This window comes from Fukomys damarensis, unplaced genomic scaffold (assembly GCF_012274545.1).
Source record: "Fukomys damarensis isolate Sample0158 unplaced genomic scaffold, DMR_v1.0_HiC HiC_scaffold_21, whole genome shotgun sequence".
NCBI lineage: Eukaryota > Metazoa > Chordata > Mammalia > Rodentia > Bathyergidae > Fukomys > Fukomys damarensis.
Genome location: NW_022900933.1, coordinates 1,742,942 through 1,766,699, shown reverse-complemented (window position 1 = coordinate 1,766,699; position 23,758 = coordinate 1,742,942). Strand labels below are relative to the sequence as shown.

At 39.1% G+C, this 23,758-nt stretch overlaps 1 long non-coding RNA gene across 4 annotated transcripts in view; it reads left to right on the top strand.

Moving 5' to 3' along the window:
- LOC109118591 overlaps positions 1 to 23,758 on the top strand; it is a 42,372-nt gene that overhangs the window by 9,447 nt on the left and 9,167 nt on the right. For 2 of the 4 annotated variants that reach the window (XR_004518340.1, XR_002025950.2), the window contains exons 1-3: positions 13,976 to 14,756; positions 17,513 to 17,589; positions 20,668 to 20,827. This is a non-coding gene — a long non-coding RNA (uncharacterized LOC109118591). Of the gene's footprint in view, positions 1 to 11,130; positions 11,206 to 13,975; positions 14,757 to 17,512; positions 17,590 to 20,667; positions 20,828 to 23,758 lie in introns of those variants that run through there. The other 2 variants (XR_004518338.1, XR_004518339.1) reach the window with 2 other exon arrangements.

The window sequence follows — 23,758 nt, the reverse complement described above, 5'->3', positions numbered from 1 at the left end:
TCTGTAAGCAGGTGCCGGGATGACAGCCACATCTGTCAAGGGCGTTCAGGGAAAGGGGTGCCTTTTTTGGTTATCCCATTCTAAATTAATGTTAAGGTTTCTTCTAACATCAGAAGTCTGTATAAACATAGTAGTATGTTGATGCTACCAAGAAAAATGGTAATAACAGGTAAACCATTTGCATGTTTACATATTTTAGCATAGAAAAGTTCCTGGAAAGATATTCATCAAATTGTTATGTGATTCTCTCTGGGTGTTAGAACTAAGGGTGTTAATTATTTTTGCCTTTGTTTTCTATTTGTTAAATAAGTGATCATACGTCGCTTTTGTAATAAGATTGTGAAACATTTTTTAAAATAACCCGATTCTAAAGCAGGTGTCAAATGCATTTACAAATTACAGATTTTAAATAGTACAGAGTAGCCCCACCTTACCTGCAGTTTTGTTTTGCATGGTCTCAGTTAACTTTAGTCAGTCATGGTCCAAAAATATGGAGTGGAAAATTCCAGAAATAAGCAATTTATAAGTTTGAAAGTACTCCCTATTCTGAATACTATGATGAAATCTCTCATCATCCTGCTCTAGTTTAAGAAGTGACTCATCATTTGTCAGTGTATGCACACTGTGCTACTTGCTCATTAGTAAGTTAGTGGCCATCTTAGTTATCAGGCCAGGCTATCCTTGTAGCACAGCACAAGTAACCCCTATTTTACTTAATAACAGCCGCAAACACAGGAGTAGTGATGCTGGTAACGTACTGGAGAAGATGCAAGTGCTTCCTGTAAGTGCACAGTTCTCAGTTGAAAAGGGAAGACACTGGGCATGGGGTCATGGATCTGTAGTCCCAGCCACCATGAGGCTGAGGCAGAGGGATTGCTTGAGCCCAGGAATTCCAGGACAGCCTGGCAACATAGAGAGACCTCATCTCTCATGAGTGAGTGAATGAACGAACAAACGGGGAGAATTCTGAGGTTGATGAGAACCACAGGAAGAAGAAAGAATCTTTTACCAGTGAAATGGTTAAGGAAAATAAATTTATGCTAGTTTTGCTGTCAGGCCGCCCACTGCAGAAATGATAGCCACAGTGAGTGAAAAGTGCTCAGTTAAGGTAGAAAAGGCATTAATCTGTGGGGCAGAGAAATGAACAGAAATGTGTTCTGATGGTTACAAATTTGTATTTTACTATAAGCTATTGTTGTCAATCTTTTACGGTGCTAATTTACAAATTAAACTTTTATAATGTATAGATGAAAAATAGTATTCTCTTATACTTAAGGGGCATTACCATAAAAATTAAGTTCAAAGTTAATTAAATCATGCTATATGAGTCATTTATTATATATAGCAAGATGAATCTAATGCCACCAAATAATGTATTATGTATATAATTGATACTAATTTTTAAAAATTTTTTGTTTTTGTTTTTTTGAGACAAGGTCTCTTTATGTAGTTCACACTGGCCTTGAAATCATCACGTATCCCCAGGCTGGCTTTAAACTAACAGCAATCCTCCTGCCTCAGCCTCCTGAGTACTGGGACTACAGGCCTGCACCACCATGCCTGGTAACTTTAAAAATTTAAAACAATTTTATAAGCAACTGATAAAATTTTCAACAGTATAATAAATTACAGAATGAAAAGTAATCTTTCTACTATTCAAGATTGTGAGTCTTCCTCTCGAAGATAACTACAATATAATTACTGGTTTATGGCATACCATTACAAAACAATCATGTGATATATATATGTGAGTATTATATGTATATTAAGCTATATATTCCTTACCCCAAATAGAAGTTTACTATATAGAGCAGTGTCTATTTTTATTTATTTTCATTTGATAATATATATTTGAGATATTTTTCTTATCAACTGTAGTGTTCCTTCCTCCTATGGACTAATATTTCATTTTTAAAATTACAGTTTGTTCAGTTAACCTCCCGTTTACTGACATGAGTGTTCCAAAATTTTTTGGCTATTTTGAACAATGCTGCCTCAAATAGAATTGTACATATATCTTTGAACACTCGTGTGACTATTCACCAAGGGTAAATTTCTAGAAGCAGAATGGGGAGATCAGAGTCATGTGCATTTTAAGTTTTGTCAGACTCTTTTTACAACACCTCTGAAAGAGGTTGTATCCATGTTCATCCTCACTGATAATGAAAATGCAGATATAATTGCATCAATGCCAATATGGTATATTATCAAACTTGGATTTTATTTTATCTTGTGGTTGAAAATGGTAATTTGCTTCAGTTTGTATTGCTTTAATTATGAGTGATGTAGTACCTGTTCCCATTATCTTGTTCTTGAAATTGCCTGACAGTGTCCGCTTCCCATTTTCCGTTGTTTTTTCCTAAGCATTCCAGAAGTGGTGAATGAGGTAACTGATCATTATAAGACTCCTGAGACTAATTTCTTATAAGTTGTTTGTCATTGGCTTGTTTTAAAATGTAGGGTCCATTCCACTTAATTCAGTGCACATCTATGGAAACCTTTCTAAATGCAGGGCTGTACATGGTGGGAGGGGGCAAAGAGGATAAACTAGATAAGAGATATCTCAGTTCACTATGTGATAGAGAAAACATAAACCAAAGGATGTACTCTTACAGTATTGTAAGGCTGCAGGACAGCGTAAAGATGCAGGGGATTCCGTTAGACACTGAAGGCAGCCAAGGCCTAGCCAGAGCAGGCACCGGCGCCTCATGCCTTGAAGAATGGCTGGGTTAGTGTTTTAGGGCTGCAGTAACAAAGTAGCACAGGCTTTGTTTTTACTTTTGTTTTGTTTTTGCTTTTTTTTTTTTAGACAGGGTCTCACTATGTAGTTGAGACTGACCTGGAACTCACTATGTAGCCCAGGCTGGTCTCGAACTCACAGCGATCCTCCTGCCTCAGCCTCCCGAGTGCTGGGATTACAGGTGTGCACCACCATGCCCGGCAACACAGGCTTTGTGGCAAAAATGTATTGTCTCCCAGTTCTGGAGGCTAGGGATCCAACACTGAAGTGCTGGCAGGGCCTCGTCCGCTCTGCCTGCGTGGGGCCCTTTCTGGTCACTCCCTAGCTTCTGGTGGTGGCATCCACCCTCACTGCAGCTCTGCTGGCTGCCGTACCACTGTAGTCCGCCTCTCGTCACATAGCTGTCTTCACATCATCTTCCCTGTGCGCACGTACGTGCCGGTACCCGTTATTACAGTGAAAAATACTGTAAGTATGAAAAGTGCTAAGATGTCAGTATTATTATGATGATATAATTATTACAAAGGAATGCTTGAGGCAGGCTAACTCCAAGGAAAAGAAGGTTTTAGTTGATTTGGCAGATTAGATTGGCTCAGTTTTGATGAGAACTCTTTGGCTGATCGTGTCACAGTGGCAGGGGCATGTGGGAGAAGAAATTGCATGGCAAGATCCCGGGCCAGAGAGGCTGAGGCCCACGTTCCTTTCGTGGCCCTCCCCAGTGACCTAAGCTTCTGTCACCTGCCTTTTAAAAGTCTCCCACCTCTTGCCACCGCACATACTGAGCACCAAGCCTCCAGTGTGTGAACTTGGCAGCTGTTTGGTGGGACAGACAGCTGCCAAACCACAGCCACGCCTTTGCACAAGGGCAACGGTCAGATTAGATTAGAACCCACCTAACACCCTCATCTTAACTTGATCATCTGCAGAGACTCTGTTTCCACATAGGTGCATTCATAGGTACTGGAGGCCAAGATGAAAAATCTCTTGGTGGACACAACTCAATCCATAATAATAGGTAACGTTTCTGTGGGAAAGAATGGGGGTCAGCCAGCGGCACTGATGGGAGGCAGCTGGTTAATTTCAGAAGAGCAGTGGGTAAGCACCCTAGCAGAAGAGACTAGATGAATAGACTCGCCAGTAGGCTGTATCAGGAGTGTCCGGAAAACAACCGTACTCTTTGGAGTTCTAGGAGAATTCATTGCAAGTAAGGGAGAGTGCCTTATGCCTATCTGCTCTACAAGGACTGGGCAGCCATTTGGGCGTCAGTCAGACGAAAAAAATCCCAATCACTGGTTCCTTGAGGAGGTTACTTTGCAACTCTCTGGAGTGTGGCTTGGATGGGGAAGCTAGTGGAGGTGGGAAAACCATTGCAATTGCTTCACAGACCTTGACCTTCTAAAGACTGTGGGTCAGTGGCATCTCACTCATCCTCGGGCCATCTAAAACCTGGGTATGAAAGCTCTGTTCCTTATGATTGCAAATTCCTACAATCCAGATGGATTGCTCCTCCCCATAAAAAAAAAAACTGATTTCAATACATCCTTATATTTCTCCATCTTACTGGGTCACTGTTTGAGTCACTAGGTTGCATGTTGCCAAAGGTGGTGTGTGTTGCTGGCTTTAAAAGGGGCCTGTACATTGTTTATGGTTCCTCGGAAGGCCTTTCTTTCTGCTTTTTTTTTTAGCATTTTCTGACTGGCTCACCGAAACATACTGACTCAGAAAATGAAATCTGAAAAGCATCTTCCCCTTTAAGTTCTTAAGAGCTTTTCTGCACCTTTTGCTCAAAAGTGTGGAAAAGTGGGTTAATGGCTGAATTAAGCAGTGCTGGCCAGGCCGATATTGTCTGCATCTGCAGAGGAAATGTCCACCTGCAGCTTACCATTGTGCTTGCCTGCGATATGCTTACCATGATGTAGGGGCCCAGCAACAAAAGAAAATGAAAGTCACCAGAAATACATGAAAGGGACCATTGTATTCTGGAGCAGGGGCGATGTACATTTCAAAATGTCCTGTTTTCTGCTCTGAGGTGTGAGGGCCGTGTTCCCTATCAGCCATACTCTGAGGGTGAACAGTGTTCCTCTTTGGGCCTATTTCTGTGCTGTCCTGTACTACAGTTAGAATGTCGTCGGCCCTTCTTTTCAGAGAAGTCTGTACTTCATCTTTCTCAGCAGTGACTGTCAGAACGTGCAGCCAGGGGCTTGATTCTGAGCTACCTCTGCCACGTAACCACCGCAGTGTACCAACACACGAGCAGGAAGCAAGAGCAAAGCCTTGTAAACCCGGGGGTTTAGCCTGAGTGCCTACTGTGCAGGTAGCCAGCTGGTACTCAAAGACCACTGTATTACGAAGAAGAAACCTTGAAGAGGCAACTTAAACTCAAGCCGAAATTCTAGTACTAATAGCTGCCTTGCAAGCACACCGTCGTTGTTGCACACTGGAGCAGATGTGTGTTCTGGAGTTAAGTTACAGATCACAGGTGCTGAAGAGAACGCAGCAGGCTGAGTGCGAACTAATGAAATAATGGCAGGGTGGTCCTGGTAGCAAAGCTGGGTTCCAAACATGAGAAATAAACTAGAAATGCTTGTGTTAAGACTCGGGTCTCTAAGTGATAGTGCATTTTTCCAAGGCAGTGATGTGTATCCTTTGCCTTCTGGAAGAGTTAGATATCATTTTTCAGAGGCCATTTTGACTTTCCTATGGAAATGGCTTTTATCGATGTGACTTTATTTAATTCATTTATTCGCATTGTTGGTCTGTTTCATTGACTGGGCTAACATATCCCTTAAGCTATTCCATTGTCTTTCAGAATAAAAAAATACATGAACACCTTAACAGCAAATCAAGGTAGGAAACTCTCCACAAGTGATACTTATAAAACCACAAATAATAGCCATACTGTATTACTCTTGCGTTCAGTAACATTGAGAACTAAATATCCCTTTAAAAGCTTCTTTCCCTTCAAATATAATACCTGGAAACAAAAGAATTTATAACTTATTTTTCTTCAAATTATGTATACGGAGGAAATAAGGACATTTATTCCAGAAATATATATATATATATATATATATAGAGAGAGAGAGAGAGAGAGAGAGAGAGAGAGACAGAGAGAGCAATAGATAATATTTGTAGAAAATAATCACTACATTTTCCTCTTTCATTTTGTCTACATTTTAAAAATTTTTGATGTTCTTTCTTTACTGTTCTAATCTGATTTCTCTTTTTATTCCATTTTCTTTGTTAAATTTCCTTCTTTCCTTTCTTTTTTCTTCATAACTTTTCCTCTCTGGCCCATCACATTTAATAATTGTAACTTCATATGCAATATAATGAGTAAATATTTCATTCAATATTAAATATATATATTAAATTGTCATTAAATATTTTTATATAGAATTCCCCAAAATCCACACTTAGAACAATTAAAAAAATAAAAACAAGGAATTGATTGATGTTGTCTTTCTCATTTTGCATAATAGTGACAGACAAATGATTCCATTTTTAGGAGTCAGATATCATAAGGTAAACATAAAGGAAAAACACAGTATTACTGTTTAACCAAAATAAATTATAATGAGATGTTAAAGAAATCACATAGCTTCAGCAATATTATTTCTCTCCTGTATCATCAAAGACAACACAGCTGGCAAAATTTTTGCCCATATAATATCAACCTTGCTTCATAAGAGATATGAACATTATTGAATAAAAATGGTTGATGACAGGAAATACATCATGAGAAAATTTCCCAGGAAAAATGGTACCTGCAGATTAAAGCAAAACTTTTGAGACTAGCAAAGTATGGTAACTTCAAAGGTGGTTATCAGCAGGGCTGTGAATCTGCTTTAGGTATAAAGCTTACAGGAACTTGTCCGTCCTGAAAACATTCCAGATTAACTTCCCAGTTCAAGAGAAAGAAGTTAAAGGCCCCCAAAGCAATGATGGCTTGAAATCTAAAGCTCAAAAATTCATTTCCAAAATATTTCTTTCTGAGGAAATATTTTCTCAGGAAAAAGCATGGCTGGGCATTCTGAACATTATTTTTCAGGAATTGAATTTAATAAACTATGGATATGCAAATAAATGAAGCTTGGCAGACGTAGACGGGATTATAATTTACAAGTGAATTAAATACCAAAGGTTATACCTGCAATAATTGACATATACTCTGTCCTTAAGACTCTGGTACACACTCTCTGTCTCTTTCATTTCAACGTTTTGAGTTGTTTCAAGGCTGACTCTTTACCATTTTCCCTCAAACTGCTAAACTTTCTGAGATTTCTTAAATATACTTCATTTCAAGAAGAACATCTTCCTTACACGTAGACTGTGGTGCACATGAAGTATTGTTTGGGATTGATGTTTCAATACAAACACAATATACTGCTCTATTGAAATGGAATGAAGTTAATCCCCCTTGGTGCATTCACATCAATTTCTCTGTTTTCTTCCTTTGTCTCAGTGATGCCATTTTTTCTTCTACAAACCTCAAAAGTTAGTGCCCGTGCTGTGCCCAGCATGTACCTACTAGGATTTACAGCCTTCTTTTTCTGCATGGCTCCCTTCCCTGCCAAATGTAATTTTGATTTTACTGTATAGTGGGGCTTTCTTCCTTGCTCTCATATTATAATGCAACTCATAAATGTCCCAAATAATTTATCAATGAAATAAATTGCCAACATGATGATTTCTCCATGAGCACCAAAGACACTCCTGCTGTGTGTTTAGGGCTATTTTGAGGCCCTCTCCTGTATAGAGAAGTCTTTGGAAGAGCAGAGTCACATTCTGTCCGCCTGGATGTTAGCAAGGAACAGTACCACTCTACATATAGAATTCCAGCCTCCAAAGCTGACTCAGAGCCTGTTCCACCCAGTGTAGAGGATCCACCACCTTGCTTAAAATTCTTCTCTTCATTGTCATGGAAATCCATAATGTCATTTTTATGTGATAATGTTTAATCCTCACAGTACCCAAGGCAGAAAAAAAAAGTAAAGGTGAAATCAGTTTTGTTTTCCCAGGGAGCAATGAGTCATAGAAAGATGATCTTCATGGCACTTTTCCAGTGTTATGAGTCTAAAATATTACTTGTAACTGTGTTTAGAATGTTTTGTAATGCCGGGCATGGTGGTACACGCCTGTAATCCCAGCACTCTGGAGGCTGAGGCAGGAGGATCACTGTGAGTTCGAGACCAGCCTGGGCTATGTAGTTCCAGGTCAGTCTCACCTACATAGTGAGACCCTGTCTCAAAAAAAACAAACCAAAACAAAATGAAAACAAACACAAAACAATGCTTTTAAAGGAGGGGCTAGGGATTTAGCTCAGTGGTTCCGCTGCCTGTTTTGCAAGCGCAATGTCCCTGAGTTCAATCCCCAGTGCCAAAAAAAAAAAAGTGGAATAAAATGTTTGATGAGGAAAAGCTATATGTTGGATTTGTAATGGGGAAAATAATAGTACTCACCTCATGACATTATAATGAAGATTAAGTGAGGTAATACTTGCAAAGTACTTAACAGTGCTTATGTTAGTATTCAAAGATGTTAGCAGTTGTTACTGTTAGCTGTTGACTAGTATATTGTCTACTGCACTACACTGGCTCACTATTTTTAAATTCACATAAAGATAGGTTGTGTTGTATTTAAAGTAAACAAGTAATTCTCACTTATTTCATTTTTAAAATTGTGTTTATTTATTTTGTGGTGGCAGGGATCAAAGACAGGCTAGGCAAGCAGTCTACCACAAAACTACACACCTAACCCAAGAGGGAATTTCTCAAGGGCACGATTTTTTCTATCCAAATTTGTAACTTGATTGGCTTTCACAAACACTAGTATTTGGTGAAAAAAAAAAAGCAGTGTTGCTTTTAGGAATCTATCTACTCTTCTGTTACTTTCTTCTCAGCGATGCGCTGTCTTGAGACAAAATGCTGGAATGGAAAATGAAATAATAGCAACAATAATAATACTCAGTGTTCTCCTTTTATCTCTTCCTTAATATGAATCACAGATTGTTTTAGTTTTGTAATCCAGTAATGCTGAGGAAATCTCAGAAATCAGGAAAGTGTGCAAGAAGGCGCCTTTGTGACGTTTTTGCAGTCACGATGCCCTGACAGCTGGCAGCTGTAATATCGCATCTCTTGGATGTGTAATTGTCTTCTGCCTATTAAGTCCTGTGGCCTAAGATTATGAACCTAATCTTAACGTGTTTCTCATTGTTTTATGTTCCTTTAAAAAGGCAAAGAAGAAATACGCAGTCTAACGTACTACTGATGAGAGTATAAATTGATGATATATTTGGAGATCAATTTGACTTTATTGAAACTGTAAGCATGCATGCCATGTGTGTGTTTATTTTTTCAGTGCTGGGGATCAAATCCAGGGCCTGGTACTGGCTAGGCCAGTGCTCTGCCACTAAGCTATGACACCCAGCCCTATTTCTGTTAAAAACTTAAATTTGCACATCTCCACATCTGCCATTTTGCTTCTAGGAATTTCCTCTCCAGAAATACAAGTGCACAAAAACGTATATTAGTATATTCCCTGCAGCACTATTGATAATGAATAATACTGTCAGAAGTTGAGACAATAGACTATTCTATAGTTGTTTTAAAAACTAAACTACATACACACATGGGAAAGGCACGACAGAATAGACACCTGGTCACTGAGTGCTATTTCTCTAGGAGAGAAATGAGAAGAGCTCTTATTTTTTCCACTGTGTATTCTACTAATAGTTAAATTTTAGCCTAGGAATAGATTTGCTAGCAGGAACACACACGTGTACATACACATGTTTTAAATATATGATCAATACATCTTTAAAGATTCAAATGCAAGTGTCAGGCAAGCTAGAGCGACAGGGTGAGGTAAATGAGGAACAGCATCTAACATCCTGGCTTCCAATCCATCGATCTTTTCACTTGACGCTTACATTCATTTTTTTCTTTGTCTTATTCCAGGGGTTTGAACCCAGGGCCTTGTGTGTGTGCCGTATCACTGAGCGACACCCATGCCTCCGACACGGTCTCTTGAGACGGCCCCCTTGGTACTCGTCTCTGTGACAGGGAAGCCATTCTCTTCAATAAACTCATCTTCTTTTTAAATTAAGCATTCTTTGTGACTCCAGGACTTCCTTTTCTTTCATGTTTGTATTACCCCTCCTCCGTGTGTGTATGTGTGTGTGTGTATGTGTACACCTGTATGCACACGCACATGCACTGGGATTGAATCCAGGGCTCGGAGTGTGTTAGGTGCAAGCTTGCTACTGGGCTCCACCACCAGCTCTGTCAAAGCCCCTTCCTTTTTTGAAAAATTAATTTTATTGGTGCATTTAAGGTATACGCTATAGAGACATTCATCATTGGGAATTTGTACCCTTGCATAGTCCGTCTTGGTTCTCATTTTCCCATCCCCTGCCCTCCCTTCAGCCCTCCACCCTCCCCATCTACAAAGACTCTGTTTCCACGTTTTCTTTACCTCGTGTTAATTCCATCCCCACCTCCCACTTCCCTTCCCCTTTGCACCTCTCCTCCTATTTCACAGTAGTCCTTATTTAAGCTCAGTTTCTCACACTGTTTGGTATTTACACATATATGTCCTGTTTACTTCACTTAAAAGTCTCACCTCAGCGTGCATCCATTTAGCTTGTAAACTGGAGCACTACTCAGCCATAAAGAATGAGAAACCAGAGACATTCATAGCTAAGCGGATGCACAAAGCCCCTTCCTTCATTTCGCTCGGTCCCCTTCCTGCCCTCATCCTTCCTACGTGTGAGCAGTGCACGATGAATGGACTTCTGAAACGAGTGGCTACCTGGAGTACTGTGATAAAAAGGGTTCTGAAGATGAATCCGGGGCACAGTGTCATCATGTATCACACCTTGGTTTCAGGGTGAGCATTGGTTGCTTCACAACTTTCCCTCAGGGCGAAGATGTCAGAGCATGAAGACATTTTTTAATCCTGGCAAAACAAAGGGCAGAACCTGAACACGTTGTCACTGTGTTCTAGGGTTAGCAATTTACATCACTACTCTGGCTAGTATCTCTAGTGCCTTTAAACAGTATGGGAGGAAAGGGACCAAGGATTGTACCAGTGACCAGTGAGTCTGGGCTCTTTTTGTATTTAAGATTTTTCTTAGTATATAGCCATTGAGTTTCGAAGAGGACCACAGGTTTACAAAAATAGGAGAACACAGCTCAATAATAATCCAGTCTTTTTCTTTTGAATGTGTGAGAATGGAAAGGTGAATAGTTAACTTGATAATTTATTTCAGAATGTCTATTTTTGGAGGAACTATATTTGACTTCAACTTAATTTATCTTCCTTCCTTCTTCTCTCCCTTTCTTTCTTTCCTCTTTTCTACCTTTCTCTCCTGTCCTTCCTTTTTTCAGGGTCTTGCTGTGTTTCCCAGACTGGTCTTGAACTCCTGGGCACAAGTCATCCACCTGCCTCCTCCATCCTCCCAGGTAGTTGGGATTATGAGCATGCATCTCAAATGTCCAGCTTCAGGTTTCTTAATAGGACATAAGTCCAAGAACTATCTTGGAGAATACAAGTTGGATCAAAAAAAAGAGAAAAGACTTGCCCATAAGATTTCTAAACTTCCGGTTGAACTGTACCAAGACATAAACAGACAGCTGGTAATGATCAAGGGAACTCTGCGACACAGAGGCCGGGTGTTTCAGGGTAGTGTGAGGTGTGCAGCAAGTCTGAAGAGCTGTTGGACTTTCTTGGCCTCTGCATTAATTGCTGACTCAGTTCTTCACGCTCAGGGACTGAAAAGCCTTTCAAGATTATTCGATATCTGCTAATGAGGAAATGGCAGAAAGTCACACCCTTTGAAATTCACAGCACTCAGTGCTACAAAATTCCAAAGATACTAGGAATTGACTTGAAGATTTTCATTTAAAATTTTGCTTAAAATTTACTGTAATCCCAGGAGAGCCATAAGAAATTTTAACTATCATGTACTTGCATATACACATACACCCCTACAACGTTTTTTACTAAAATTGAAATTACAAGATATTTCTCATTTGACTTGAGTACAAGTATCTTCACTGCTGTTTTTACACTATTTTTCTCCAAAACCGTCTCATCTTCAAGAAGCTACTTTCATTTATCTCCAGGCAAATTGCATACAAAATGTAAAGTAGTTAGACATGAGGTGTCATAAACCATACTATTTCTGAGGAGTCCATAACCTCGGACCATAACGTTGATGCACAGACAAAGCCTTACATTTTGCTCCCTTTACTCAGAACTCCAGGCTCAGAATTTCACTGTGAGATAATTTCTCGACAAATGAAGTCGATGTGAAGCTACTCTTGCTGTAATTCTCCCTTATTACCTTCAGGCTACTGGTGTTTTTATGTTTGAGGCCAAGAGGAACAGGAATGATATTGCCAGATTTTGGGGCGGGGGGTACCAGGGATCAAACTCAGGTGCATTTGTGAGGCAGGAGGCAGCACCACTGAGCTGAATCACTGGCCCAGATTTTTTTTGTTTTAGACAAACATCTCAGTGTATAGCACAGGCTGGTCTCAAACTAACAGCAGTCCTCCTGCCTCTGACTCCCAAGTACTGGGATTATAGGCAGGTGCCACGTGCACAGCGTGTCAGATTTGTAATAAGGAATAATATCCAAATTTTCTCTAATTATAAAAGAGTACCTCGTAGAGTTCCACCTTTTTTTAAACATGGAGTTAATATTCTTATGTGGGCTTAAAAAGATTTGGTCAGCCCAGAAGAGACCTAGAATAGCAAAAGCCATTCTAGGCAACAGAGACATGACAGGGGCTATCACAATCCCCAACTTGAAACTATATTACAAAGCCATGGTGATAAAAATAGCATGGTACTGACAAAGAAAACAGACCTGAGGATCACAGGAACAGATTAGAAGATGCAGAAACTACTGCAGATGTACTCAATCACCTCATTTTCGACAAAGGAGCCAACCATCTTCACTGGAGGAAAGATAGCCTATTAAATAAATGGTGTTAGAAAAACTGGATTTCAACCTGCCAAAGTTTAAAACTAGACCCATATCTATCACCATGCACTAAATTAAAATCCAAGTGGATGAAAGATCTAAATATTAAAACAGACACTAAACTTGCTGAAAGATAAGTCAGATAGAAACTTTGATGGTATCGGCATAGGAAAAGATTTTGAACAAATCCTCAATAGCAAAGGAACTAGCACAAAGAATCAACAACTGGGATCTCATTTTATTTAAAAGCTTCTTTCTGCACTGCAAGAGAAACCACCAACAGAGTAAGAGACAATCTTCAATGTGGGAAAAAAAATTTACCAGCTGTTCCTCAGACAAAGGACTACTATCTAGAATATATAAAGAACTTTTAAAATATCAGACCCCCCAAATTTAAAAGACCAATTCAAAAATGGGCATCTGAAATGAACAGATGCTTCTGCAATGAAGTAAAAGCAGCAGATAAACATATGAAAAAATGTTCAGCATCACTGATCATTGGAGAGATGCAGATGAAAACAACACTGAGATTCCACCTCACCCCAGAAAGAATGGCTGCTATCATGAAATCAACCAATAACAAATGTTGGCAGGGTCGTGGGGAGAAGGGAACCCTTCTCATTGTTGGTGGGAGTGCAGACTGGTGCAACCACAGTGGAAATCGGTATGGAGATACCTCAGAGAGGTAGGATTAGAGGTCCCATTTGACCCAGCTATTCCTCTGCTGGGTATGTTCCCAAAAGAATTAAAAGAATCATACCACAGTGATATATGCACACCCATGTTTCCTAGCAGCACTGTTTCTAATAGTTAAAGCTTGGAAACAGCCTAACTGCCCTTCAACTGGAGACCGGATAAAGATGTGTTTTTTTCAATAAAATGGAGTACTACTCAGCCATAAAGAATAAGAATCTAGAGATATTTATAGCTAAATGAATGCACATTGAGGACACACTCTTCAGTGAAATTAATAGGACACACGTGTAAACACCAAATAATTTCCTCTGGTGTGAAAGATTAAAAGTGTAAATAAGGATCAAAATGTATAACTGATATTGTGCAACAGAAAACATCTAAAGGAGTAGTGGAAGTGAGGGGAGAGGGGAAAGGAAGAAGGGAAAATATGACAAAAGGGAAACAAAGTCTTTGTAAATAGGGCAGGATGGAGGGGGTGAAGGGAGGGCAGGGAACGGGGAAAAAAGAACCAAGATACATCCTGTAAAGGTGCAAGATCCCAATGATGGATGTAAAGGTATTGTAATTTAAAATGTATCAATAAAATTAAGAGAAAAAAGAATACGTAGAGAAATATTAGTGGGTGTCAGTTGTCTCCCCGCCTGTATTTTTGTGTTAGTTCAGCTGCTTTGCTAGTTGCAAAGCCGTATTATCAGAGTAAAAGTGTACTTGTAAACTGCATGGAACTAAAAATTAGGAATAAAGCCATTTTCTTACATTGAAAACAATGAAGAAAAAACAGATTTGGTTAGCACTGCTTTACTTGTATATATAAATTATTAATATCTACAATACAGTATTGTAAGAATTAAATTAATATTTAGCTCACAGCTGTATACCCCTAGGGCTTAACACCGTCCCTGCCACAGGGCAGGCACTCGATAAATTCTGCCGAATGAAGCCCTAGCGTCCCTTGTCTCCTGAAAGCGATGAGACCTGTGCGCCCGCCGACTTAAGGGCGTGAGGGCTGGAACCCGCCTGTCTTCACTGGAAAGGAGACTGGAAATACAGGGATAGGCGACAGGTGTCCCGTAAGCTAATATTTCGCTTAGTTTGTGGAGCTGAGTGCCCGCAGTGTGTTTTCCGGATCTGTGTTCCCAGGTGGGCGATTCGGACCCCAGCGGGGAGGTGCGCCAGTCAAGAGATTGCACAGAAATCCAGAACTCTCGTGGCAGGCGGCTCAGGACGCTGCCAAAGACAGGAACGCTGCTTAGCTTTTTGGGAAATAGTTGCAGGACATTCAAGTGGTACCCCCATCGATGTTTTAATTAATAATAGAAATTGCAGGTAAATGTCGTCTCATTACCCTTCCTATAAAATCTAGTTTTATCTTTCAGAAATTGCAAAAATTTATTTGTCAACTTCTAACACTTTGTTTTGATGCATAATACAACATGACTAAAAATGTCTTGCTTACACATGTTTATAAGCAGGGCTTGACTCGGGACCTGAGAAAAGAAGGTACTTCTTGCAAATTGGAAATTGCCTTTCTGTGATATAAAAATAGCTTGTTAGGGGCATGGCAGTTTATAATACCTGGAGAGAACAAGCTGACTTACAGTGTAATGCAACAGGAAAAGCTGAATGCGTGGTATACAAACCCTTCGCTTTTTATTCTTAAAATATAAAAAAGAAGAAATATTTTTGTTTTAAAGAGGACTGAAAATCAACACACTTCCCATTGCAGTTTTTAAAAGAAGACATGATTTTTCAAAAAGACATTTCACCTTCACTGAACACTCGAAATGATAATGTTGGAAATTAAAGGAACCTTACCTTTTAAAAAGCTCATGTATACAGGGAAAGCCTTGTGAGCACACAAATTCTAAACTTAGACGCAAGGTGAATTTCTTTTGTTGGGGTTCATCAAGTAGAATCGAAACACCAAAACACCCCGGCAAACCTAACGAGCTCCCGAGGTTGCTGATTTGTAACGTGTCCTCCAGCCGTAGGTGCAGGCCTCACACCTGTTAATTCTCTACTACCCTAGGACAGTTCCTATCTTACTGGTTCTGAAAAGCACAAAACAAATACTGGGTATTTCTGAGCTGTTGCTATCTGTGGTCCGATCACCTGAAGGTGTACTTCAATCGACTGTGTGTCTTCACAGACATTTTCTCCATCTTAAAGGCCATTCGAGGAAGAGAAACTGCTAGCTCTGTATCAGAGATCTTGTCAGCTGAGATTTAAGGCAGACGTAGAGGAAAGCTTGTGGGAATAGGACGTGCACTGAACAGAGAGATGGTAAATGTAATAGTATGGAACACCTTTAGAAATGATAAAATAAGAAAATACAAAAACAGGTAAATGACTGTTTTAATTTGTGGTCAAATCCTTAGAAATTGGAGCTACAAAAGATAATTATGTGGCTCTGCACGCGCTCTCTTAGTCAGAGCTGGCAGAGGGTTTTTGTCTCATCGGCTGCAGCAGCAGAGAAGTGGCAGATGATAGCCATGGAAACACCGTCCCCAGGACCACTGGGAGTTCTGAGGGGCAGCCATGGCCCAGTGCGTGGGTGGGAGAGGCTGGAGCCTGCGCACGACAGGTCACAGCCACGACTCTCCGCAGCCTGTTCTAAACTGGATTTTGCTTCTTTAGAATTTATTTTTAATTTGGGAAGTTAAAATAATCAACAAATGAACACTTAGCACTGACATGTTTTGGGTGCTACGTAGAATGAATAAAACGACTCCTCAGAATTTAGAGATTTAAACTAACCTGCTTTATTCCTCTATTGTTTTTAAAAGCCTGTTCGAGACTTTATTTCACGAAGTGTATGCTGCTCCGAGTCTGTTTGTAAATGAACACACATACTACTCAAATAGAAATAACAAGGACTTGAGTTACCTCTTTGTAAATAATATTTCCCCCCATATACCCAAGAGCCTTTAAGTTTTTCAAAAAAAAAAAAACATGTTCTTCAAAGTCATAGCAGTCAACAAAGATGATTATGCTTATTATACAGAGTGGAAGTTGTTGAAACAATTTGTCCAAATGATCTGGCAAATTCATGACTGAGCTGTAATTTAACCTGAATTGCGAGGGTCCTGTCTCAGTGATTTTTGCTGCTGCTTGTTCACATAAAAGGATATTGATTTTAAGGCAATCACAACTGAGATGTAGTTCATATTCTAATAATTTTCTCAGCAATACTGTTTCATTTCTCACTTGGAAGTAAGAGCATGTGTAAATGTGTTGAAATTGTATATTTTGGTAGTATAGTCTCTATATTCATAAATTTTTAAAACGATAAGATGGGGACTCAGTATGGAGTAAAAATAAGAAACAAGATATATCCTTATATACAATCCTTCTTATACTTCTATTTTTTAAAAAAAATAGGGTGAACAAATCATAGAATCTCAAAAAAGTGAAACACATAATGATATTAAGACTGACTTCAAAAGTTAAAAAAATATTTGTTTCTCTCAGGTAAACCAAAGCAGTGAGGCTTATTTAATTCAATAGATGAATTTTTAAATACTGAATTTCAAAATCATCATCTCCATCAGTTAATTCCTTTGCTACAGCTGGAGGCACTATTCATAAGCATAGATTATTTATAGTAACTGATTACACATTATGCATTTTCCTACATAAAGGGGAAATACAACAATACCTTATGCCAGAAAACCTTTTCAGAATTTTATAAAAATTATGAAGGTTATAGTCTTGGGATTTCATTTTTATAGGGCAGGCAAAAACAGTTTTTTAAAAATTACTAATTGAAATTAAAGTACCTTCTCAAAGAAAACTAAAAGTAAGTGCATAAGTAAACCTATTTAAAGAAAGAATATATTAAAAAACTCAAGTAGAACAGCTAAATTTATACTGGCTTTGATATCCGTAGCAAATATATTAGATTTCAATAATCTGCATAATCATATTATTATAAATAATAATAGCAAGACAAGTATTTTAGTTGACTCAAAAACATTAAAATATACCTTGAAGCTATATAGGTCTGTTTATCAAAATTTTCTCATATTTATATTATTCTGTCATCAATTTTTAAGTAATGAAATGTTTTATGTCTCATATAGTGACAGAATGAAAACCATTTTAACTGAAGAAAAAACAACTAAATATTCACAGATATCTTCTAGCAGTTTGTTTTAATGTAAGTTGATTTCCAAAGGTCCATTGTTTTGTAATCTCCTATTCCATTTTCTCCATTTTCATTTTTTAGTATCTGGAATATTTCTTAAGAAACTCTTAGGCCTTATGATTAAGATTATGTTGTTTTTCTTTTCCTTCTTTAAGGTGTGGCATTACATGTGACCTCTAATTTCTATTTTTTAAAATTTGTGGGTGACAACATTTTTTGCTTTGTTTCAGTTTTTCTGAAACTTGTACAGATCTTTCCAACTGCTTTGTGAAACCTTTCATACTCAATTTTACAAGAATAAACTTCCTCTAAACATTTCTTTGAGATTTCATTCTTAATTCTTTGAGTTTTATTTTCCATTCTTGTTATCTTCTTCACAACTTTCGCTTCCAAGATTACCGTTCTTTGAAATATACATAGCTTATTTTCACTTTCACGTTTTAACTTGGACAGATGAGATGTAAAGTCTGTCGGTTGTTGTGGGTAATAACTACTAATTTTTCATTTCCTTTGGCTGCTGGTGGTTCAACCCATGTATGCTAAGCACATATGCTACATACAACTAAGCTAGGCACCCAGCCCTAGCTACTAATTATTAAAATACAGCCATATTTAGCAGGAGTAAAATGCAGAAAAAGTTGCTAATTAATTAATTTTCTCAGGAGTAGACAAGAAGACCATATTCTAAGTTTACATTTATTCCAGAGGATGGGAACAAGATCATCATCTAGTAGCAATCTACCCTACAGAAAGAAGCTACTCATGATAAACACTAGGACTTGTGGCGGACACCCTGTCTGGGAACCCCAGGGAGCCACACGTCTTTGCGTAATCCTCTCTTGGGTGCACAGAGGAATCTAGACTTGCTCCTAACCAATAGGATGTGGATGTCTGTCTTTGGCTAAGGGAGGAGATCCCCTGTGTCCACTGTTTCAGGCTAGCAACAGAGACTCCTACTGATTTTGAGAAAGTCAAGTGGCCATGTTATGGAACGGTGTGTGGGAGGGCCGTGACAGTCTCCTGTGTGGCCAGAAGAAGCTGGGGCCTTCCGTTGTGCAGCTGAAGAAAAGGAATTTTCCAACAATCCTCATCAGTCTGGAAAAGGGTTTTTCCCCAGTTGACTCTTCAGATGAGAACACAGCCTGGTTGCCAGCAACATTGCAGCTTGGGGAGACCCTGATCATAGGACACAGAAAAAGCGGTGCCCAGAGTCCTGACCATGGAAACTGGCAGATACTGAGTTCCACTGTTCCAAGTCACTAAGTTTGTGATAATTCGTTACAACAATAAAGTAACTAGTCCAAGAGTTGTCACCTTTTCCTTCGATGACAGCTTCCAAAGATTGATGTTTTCTCTCCTGTTGTCTTTATCTCTGTTTTAATTTTCTTAATCTTTGAGTTTTTAAATACACTTTAGCTTCTTGTGCTTCTTATCAATGTGAGCTTCTTTATTTGAAATACATTCAAGCACTAGAATTTATTTAAAGGAAAAGACTTCTTTTTTAATGTATGGTACCTCTTAAATTCTGTACTTGGGCCAGGTTAAGAAGTTTTTCCCAAATACATAGACTCTTAATGCACTTTTATATTTTCAAAGAAGTATAAATTATATAACTATATTTTAAAAGCTAGAATTACAAATTTAATAAACAGCTTTATCTCTGTTTTTTTTTGAGACAGAGTCTCACTATCTAGTCGAGACTGACCTAGAACTCACTATGTAGCCCAGGCTGGTCTCAAACTCACAGCGATCCTCCTGTCTCAGCCTCCCGAGTGCTGGGATTACAGGCAGGCGCCACCACACCCAGCCTCTTTATCTCTGTTTATATATTATAACCCTTGCACTGCTTTGCTGCAAGACACATGGTACAATTCAGGCCATTTTCCATATTTTTCTCATTTGTACTTTCAGAACACAACACAAAGCAGAGATAATAAAGATTTAATAAGGAAGCAAGAATAAAATCAGCTATGTCTGATTTATAGTATAGGTTATATGCTACTTTCTTTTGAGATACCAAAAATACCATATTTTATTTATATATTGCTACAACTATTCCTTTTGAAACAGGTATAATTGCATAACAGTATGGACTTATAAATAACTATTGTTAGTAGAGTAGAAATATCCTGGAAATGCTAAACTAGGCATGGTGACGCAGGCCTATATTCCCAGCACTGGAGAGGCTGAGGAAGGAGGATCGCTGAGAGTTTGAGACCAGCCTGGGCTGCATAGTGAGTTCAAGGTAAGCCTGAACTGCATAGTAAGACCCTGTCTCAAAAAAAAAGAAAAAGAAAAAAATGTCTTGAAGATACTATCTTCTATGCTGTCATTAAAATGAATTATCATCATTCTATGTGAAACCAGAGACTTACCAAGATGAAAACTTGTCATATTTTTGTGCTTCTTTATTTAGCTTTTTTCCTTTGCCCCTCTGCCAAAGGTAAGTCTTATTTATTTTTGTGATGTTTTTACTGGAACAATGGTATCAGTTACTTCAAATTATTGGTTTTATAAACTCTTAGAACATCTGTATTGAGCCTACTGGCCTGTCTGGCTCCCCAAGTTGTAAAAATGGATAATCCCATCAGTACTATAACTCCTATTGTTCAAGATTTGTGCCTTCTGTCTTTGTATGTTTAGCTATTCAGCTATTCTCAGAAGTCAGATGGTCAGCTACTCCATTCTTGCAGTTCTCTTCCATGGGAATTATCCTCTTGTGAATCTCCATAGAAATTCTTTGTAGCATACCATGGCCTTGTATCTTCCAGGGACTTTGGTTCCCCCTCTGTCCCTGCTGTCCCTGCTTGCATTCTGATGGCCTCCACCGTCTGTACTGAGGAACTATGTGATTAACCCTGATTAAGCATTCAGTGTCACTTTACCTGCTTTATTTTTAAAAGTTGGGCTTTGTAAATGAATTACCAAAACGTATAGATTATAGACCTGTTGTGATCAGCTATATTGTTGACACTGTATTTTCGGAACTTGTGGGAATAGGCTATTCGGATGTATTTTACGAGATAGTAATAATTGTAAGAGTAGCTGTCACAGTATTTTAAACTTCTTTAATGTCTTTCTATGTCACAGTCACAGATCATATTGGAACTTAATCCAGTGCCATTTCCATCTTGTTCAACTGAGAAAATGGTTCTTGTGGGAATTCTTTTTACTGCTCACACCTGCCACGAGGTATTAACAGATTAGAGCAAATCCTAAGAGGTGCTTTGTGTCATCCAAGTGAACAATGGTAAGTTTCTTTGCCTTTCTACCTTCAAGGACATTTGAAGGTTAACTTTTTTTGTTGTGTTTTGAGACAGGGTCTCACTATGTAGTTGAGACTGACCTGGAACTCACTATGTAGCCCAGGCTGGTCTCGAACTCACAGCGATCCTCCTGCCTCATCCTCCCTAGTGCAGGGATTACAGGCATGCACCACCATGCCAGCTAAAGGTTAACTTTTGAAGAGAGTGTTTTATGAAAATAAAGATCATCACGTATCTGTTGGGAAAGTGGACAGATACTTGAGTGAGAGTCTTACAACCATGTAACTAGAAATAGGAAAGCAAGACTAATGAGAAACCGGTCCTCTTCATTCTGTGCTTTCAGTATGCCCTCGGTTGTATCCACCCCACATCTCCTGCCCATGCAGACCCTGACTTAGACATGCCCAGGATCCCACTGGCACTATAAACACCAGTCAACAATCTGACTCTACAGCTAACATAGGAGAAAATTCTAAAGGAAACACGCTGAGAGCTGCGCTCTTCTGCCCAACTTTTTGTCCCATACAGGACTGAAATATGCAGATATCTTAATGCTATTCCTAAACTGATAACAACATAATGGTGGTTACAGCATCTTAATTATTAGTTTTCCTGAAATTTCTCTTGTCCCTACTGCATGGCAGAGCTGTGTAGAAATCATGCAGTCTGTTAGTTTTGTTTTTTATAAAGTAAAAAAAAAAATGGTGGCTGACTTGTTCTTAAAATGTTTTATTAAGAAATACTCATTTAAGAAATGAATCTATAGCCGGATGTGGTGGCACACGCCTATAATCCCAGCACTCGGGAGGCTGAGACAGGAGGATCGCTGTGAGTTTGAGACCAGCCTGGGCTACATTGTGAGTTCCAGGTCAGTCTCAACTACATAGTGAGACCCTGTCTCAAAAATAAAAAACAACCCCAAAACAAAAACAAAGAACAAAACAAAACAAAAAAACCTATAGTACATAGTTCAATATAAGTATTTTATTATCCTTGACACCCATAATATCAGATGAAAGGAAATACTCTTTACTTCTTGAAGAAAAAAGCAATGTATTTAAAAATCCAATGACAACTAGCAGAAGACACTCAAGAAAGTGACCTATGAGAATTCATATTAGAGTAAAAACTAATTGAAAAGAGTGGTCCGTTTGTGTGCCCACAGGCTGGGTAGATGGCCTGGGTGCTGATGTCTAGGGCACCTTGCTAATTCAGTATTCTTCCAGAAAGGAAACCACGCTGAGGCTGGGCTATTGAAGGGGAGATTATGTTTATCAGTCTTGTCAGATCTCATTTTATAGTTCAATTTTTAATTAAAAAAACTCAAGATTAAAAATCAATAAAGATTGAGCAATAAAAATCTCCTTATAATTAAGCATCAAAACCAGAAACGGGTCTTCGGAGAGCAAAGGACGCTTCTCGCGTCTTCGTGCTGTGGACTTTTCCTGAAGGTGGAGGAGGAAGGTGGCCCGCTTCAGCTGGCCGCAGGGCAGCAGCTCTTCCCTGGGCAGGAACAATGTTTGGAGCGAGTCTGCCTTGGCTTGGCATCCCCCGTGGTGACTGCCAGTCGTGAGCGGGCTTTGTCTCTTCTTTGTGTACTGTTTGACTCAGCTTGAGCCAAAAGAATCAGCGGCTAAAGCCGGAGCCTACCTTTCTGCAGAGAGCATAATGTTTGATGTTTCTGGACGTTTTTGTAACATGCAACCCCTGCCCTGAACTCCTGCTGCCTTACAAGCACTTCTCACATGAAAGTACAGGACTCTAAAGCGGTACCTTCCGTGAACTGCACTTGCACGGAGGAGGTAGGCAGGCAGACTCTTCTGACAGCTGGGTGTCCCTCTGGTGTTTGATATGTGGCAGAGAGGCACTGTAGAGTAGTAAGGGAGATGGACGTTCCTCCAAAGTGACAGAGCGGGGCTCCTGAGTGCGCCCGCCCCTGGGCTTCCTGCCCTTCTGCCCTGTGCGCCGGCTCTTCGCATGGAATCCGAGCTTCCTCTTCGGACTCTGGTACAGCTGAGCTATTCCTCTTTACCTACCTGGCTTTTCATGGGTGTGCAGTTTCTTTATCACAACAAACGTACTGTGTTGTAACACAGTTCGTCAGCCTGAATGCATCGGTAAAGGCTTTTAACAGCATTTATTCTATTTCAGTTTTTATTCTTGCCTGAGCTTCTTTTTGTTTATAAACATTTCCTGACCTAGAAAACTAGCAGAAACTTTTATGTTTCACACAAAGTTATAACTTTGCAAACTGCAACAGGCTGAAGGTAATCTTTTGAAAACTTTGAAAATCTTCAGTTGCTGCTTAAAATTTATAGTTAAAATATCCGCACACATTCTTATATCAAGTATATCCAATTTAAAATTGTTTGGACACCAAGTATAATTTTTTAAAATGTGGTTATCCCAGAGAATTGAGATGATGTCTACAAAAATGTTTTTGCACTTTTAGTGGGTAATGCTTTACACATAACAAAATATAAAGGTGCATAAATTATTTAAATGTCAGAGTTTCCTGAATTGCCATATTGTAGATAAAAGGATTATTCTTAAAGCAATATAAACAGTAAAGGTACAAAGCCCAGTAATCTTTACATGAAATCACTGAAAAGATTTTTATTTTATTTTTAGTCCTAGTAGGAGATCTGAAGTGAGCGGCACATGGGGTTGACTGTAGGAAAAACACCCAAAGGCTGTTGCTTGAAAGTATCAAGTCCTGTGGGCTGTGATGGTCAGGACATCCGCAGGGAAGGGCATCATTCTCCCAAGGAGCAGCCTGGGCTTTTCACCTCACTTGAAGCACTTCTCTGAGATGACTTGAGCCTCTCCCTTCTCGTCCAGTAGTCTCTTTTTATTCCTCTCTGTATTATTTGCCCTTTTGCAGCAAAAATGAAGCCATTGTGGTTAACTTTGAT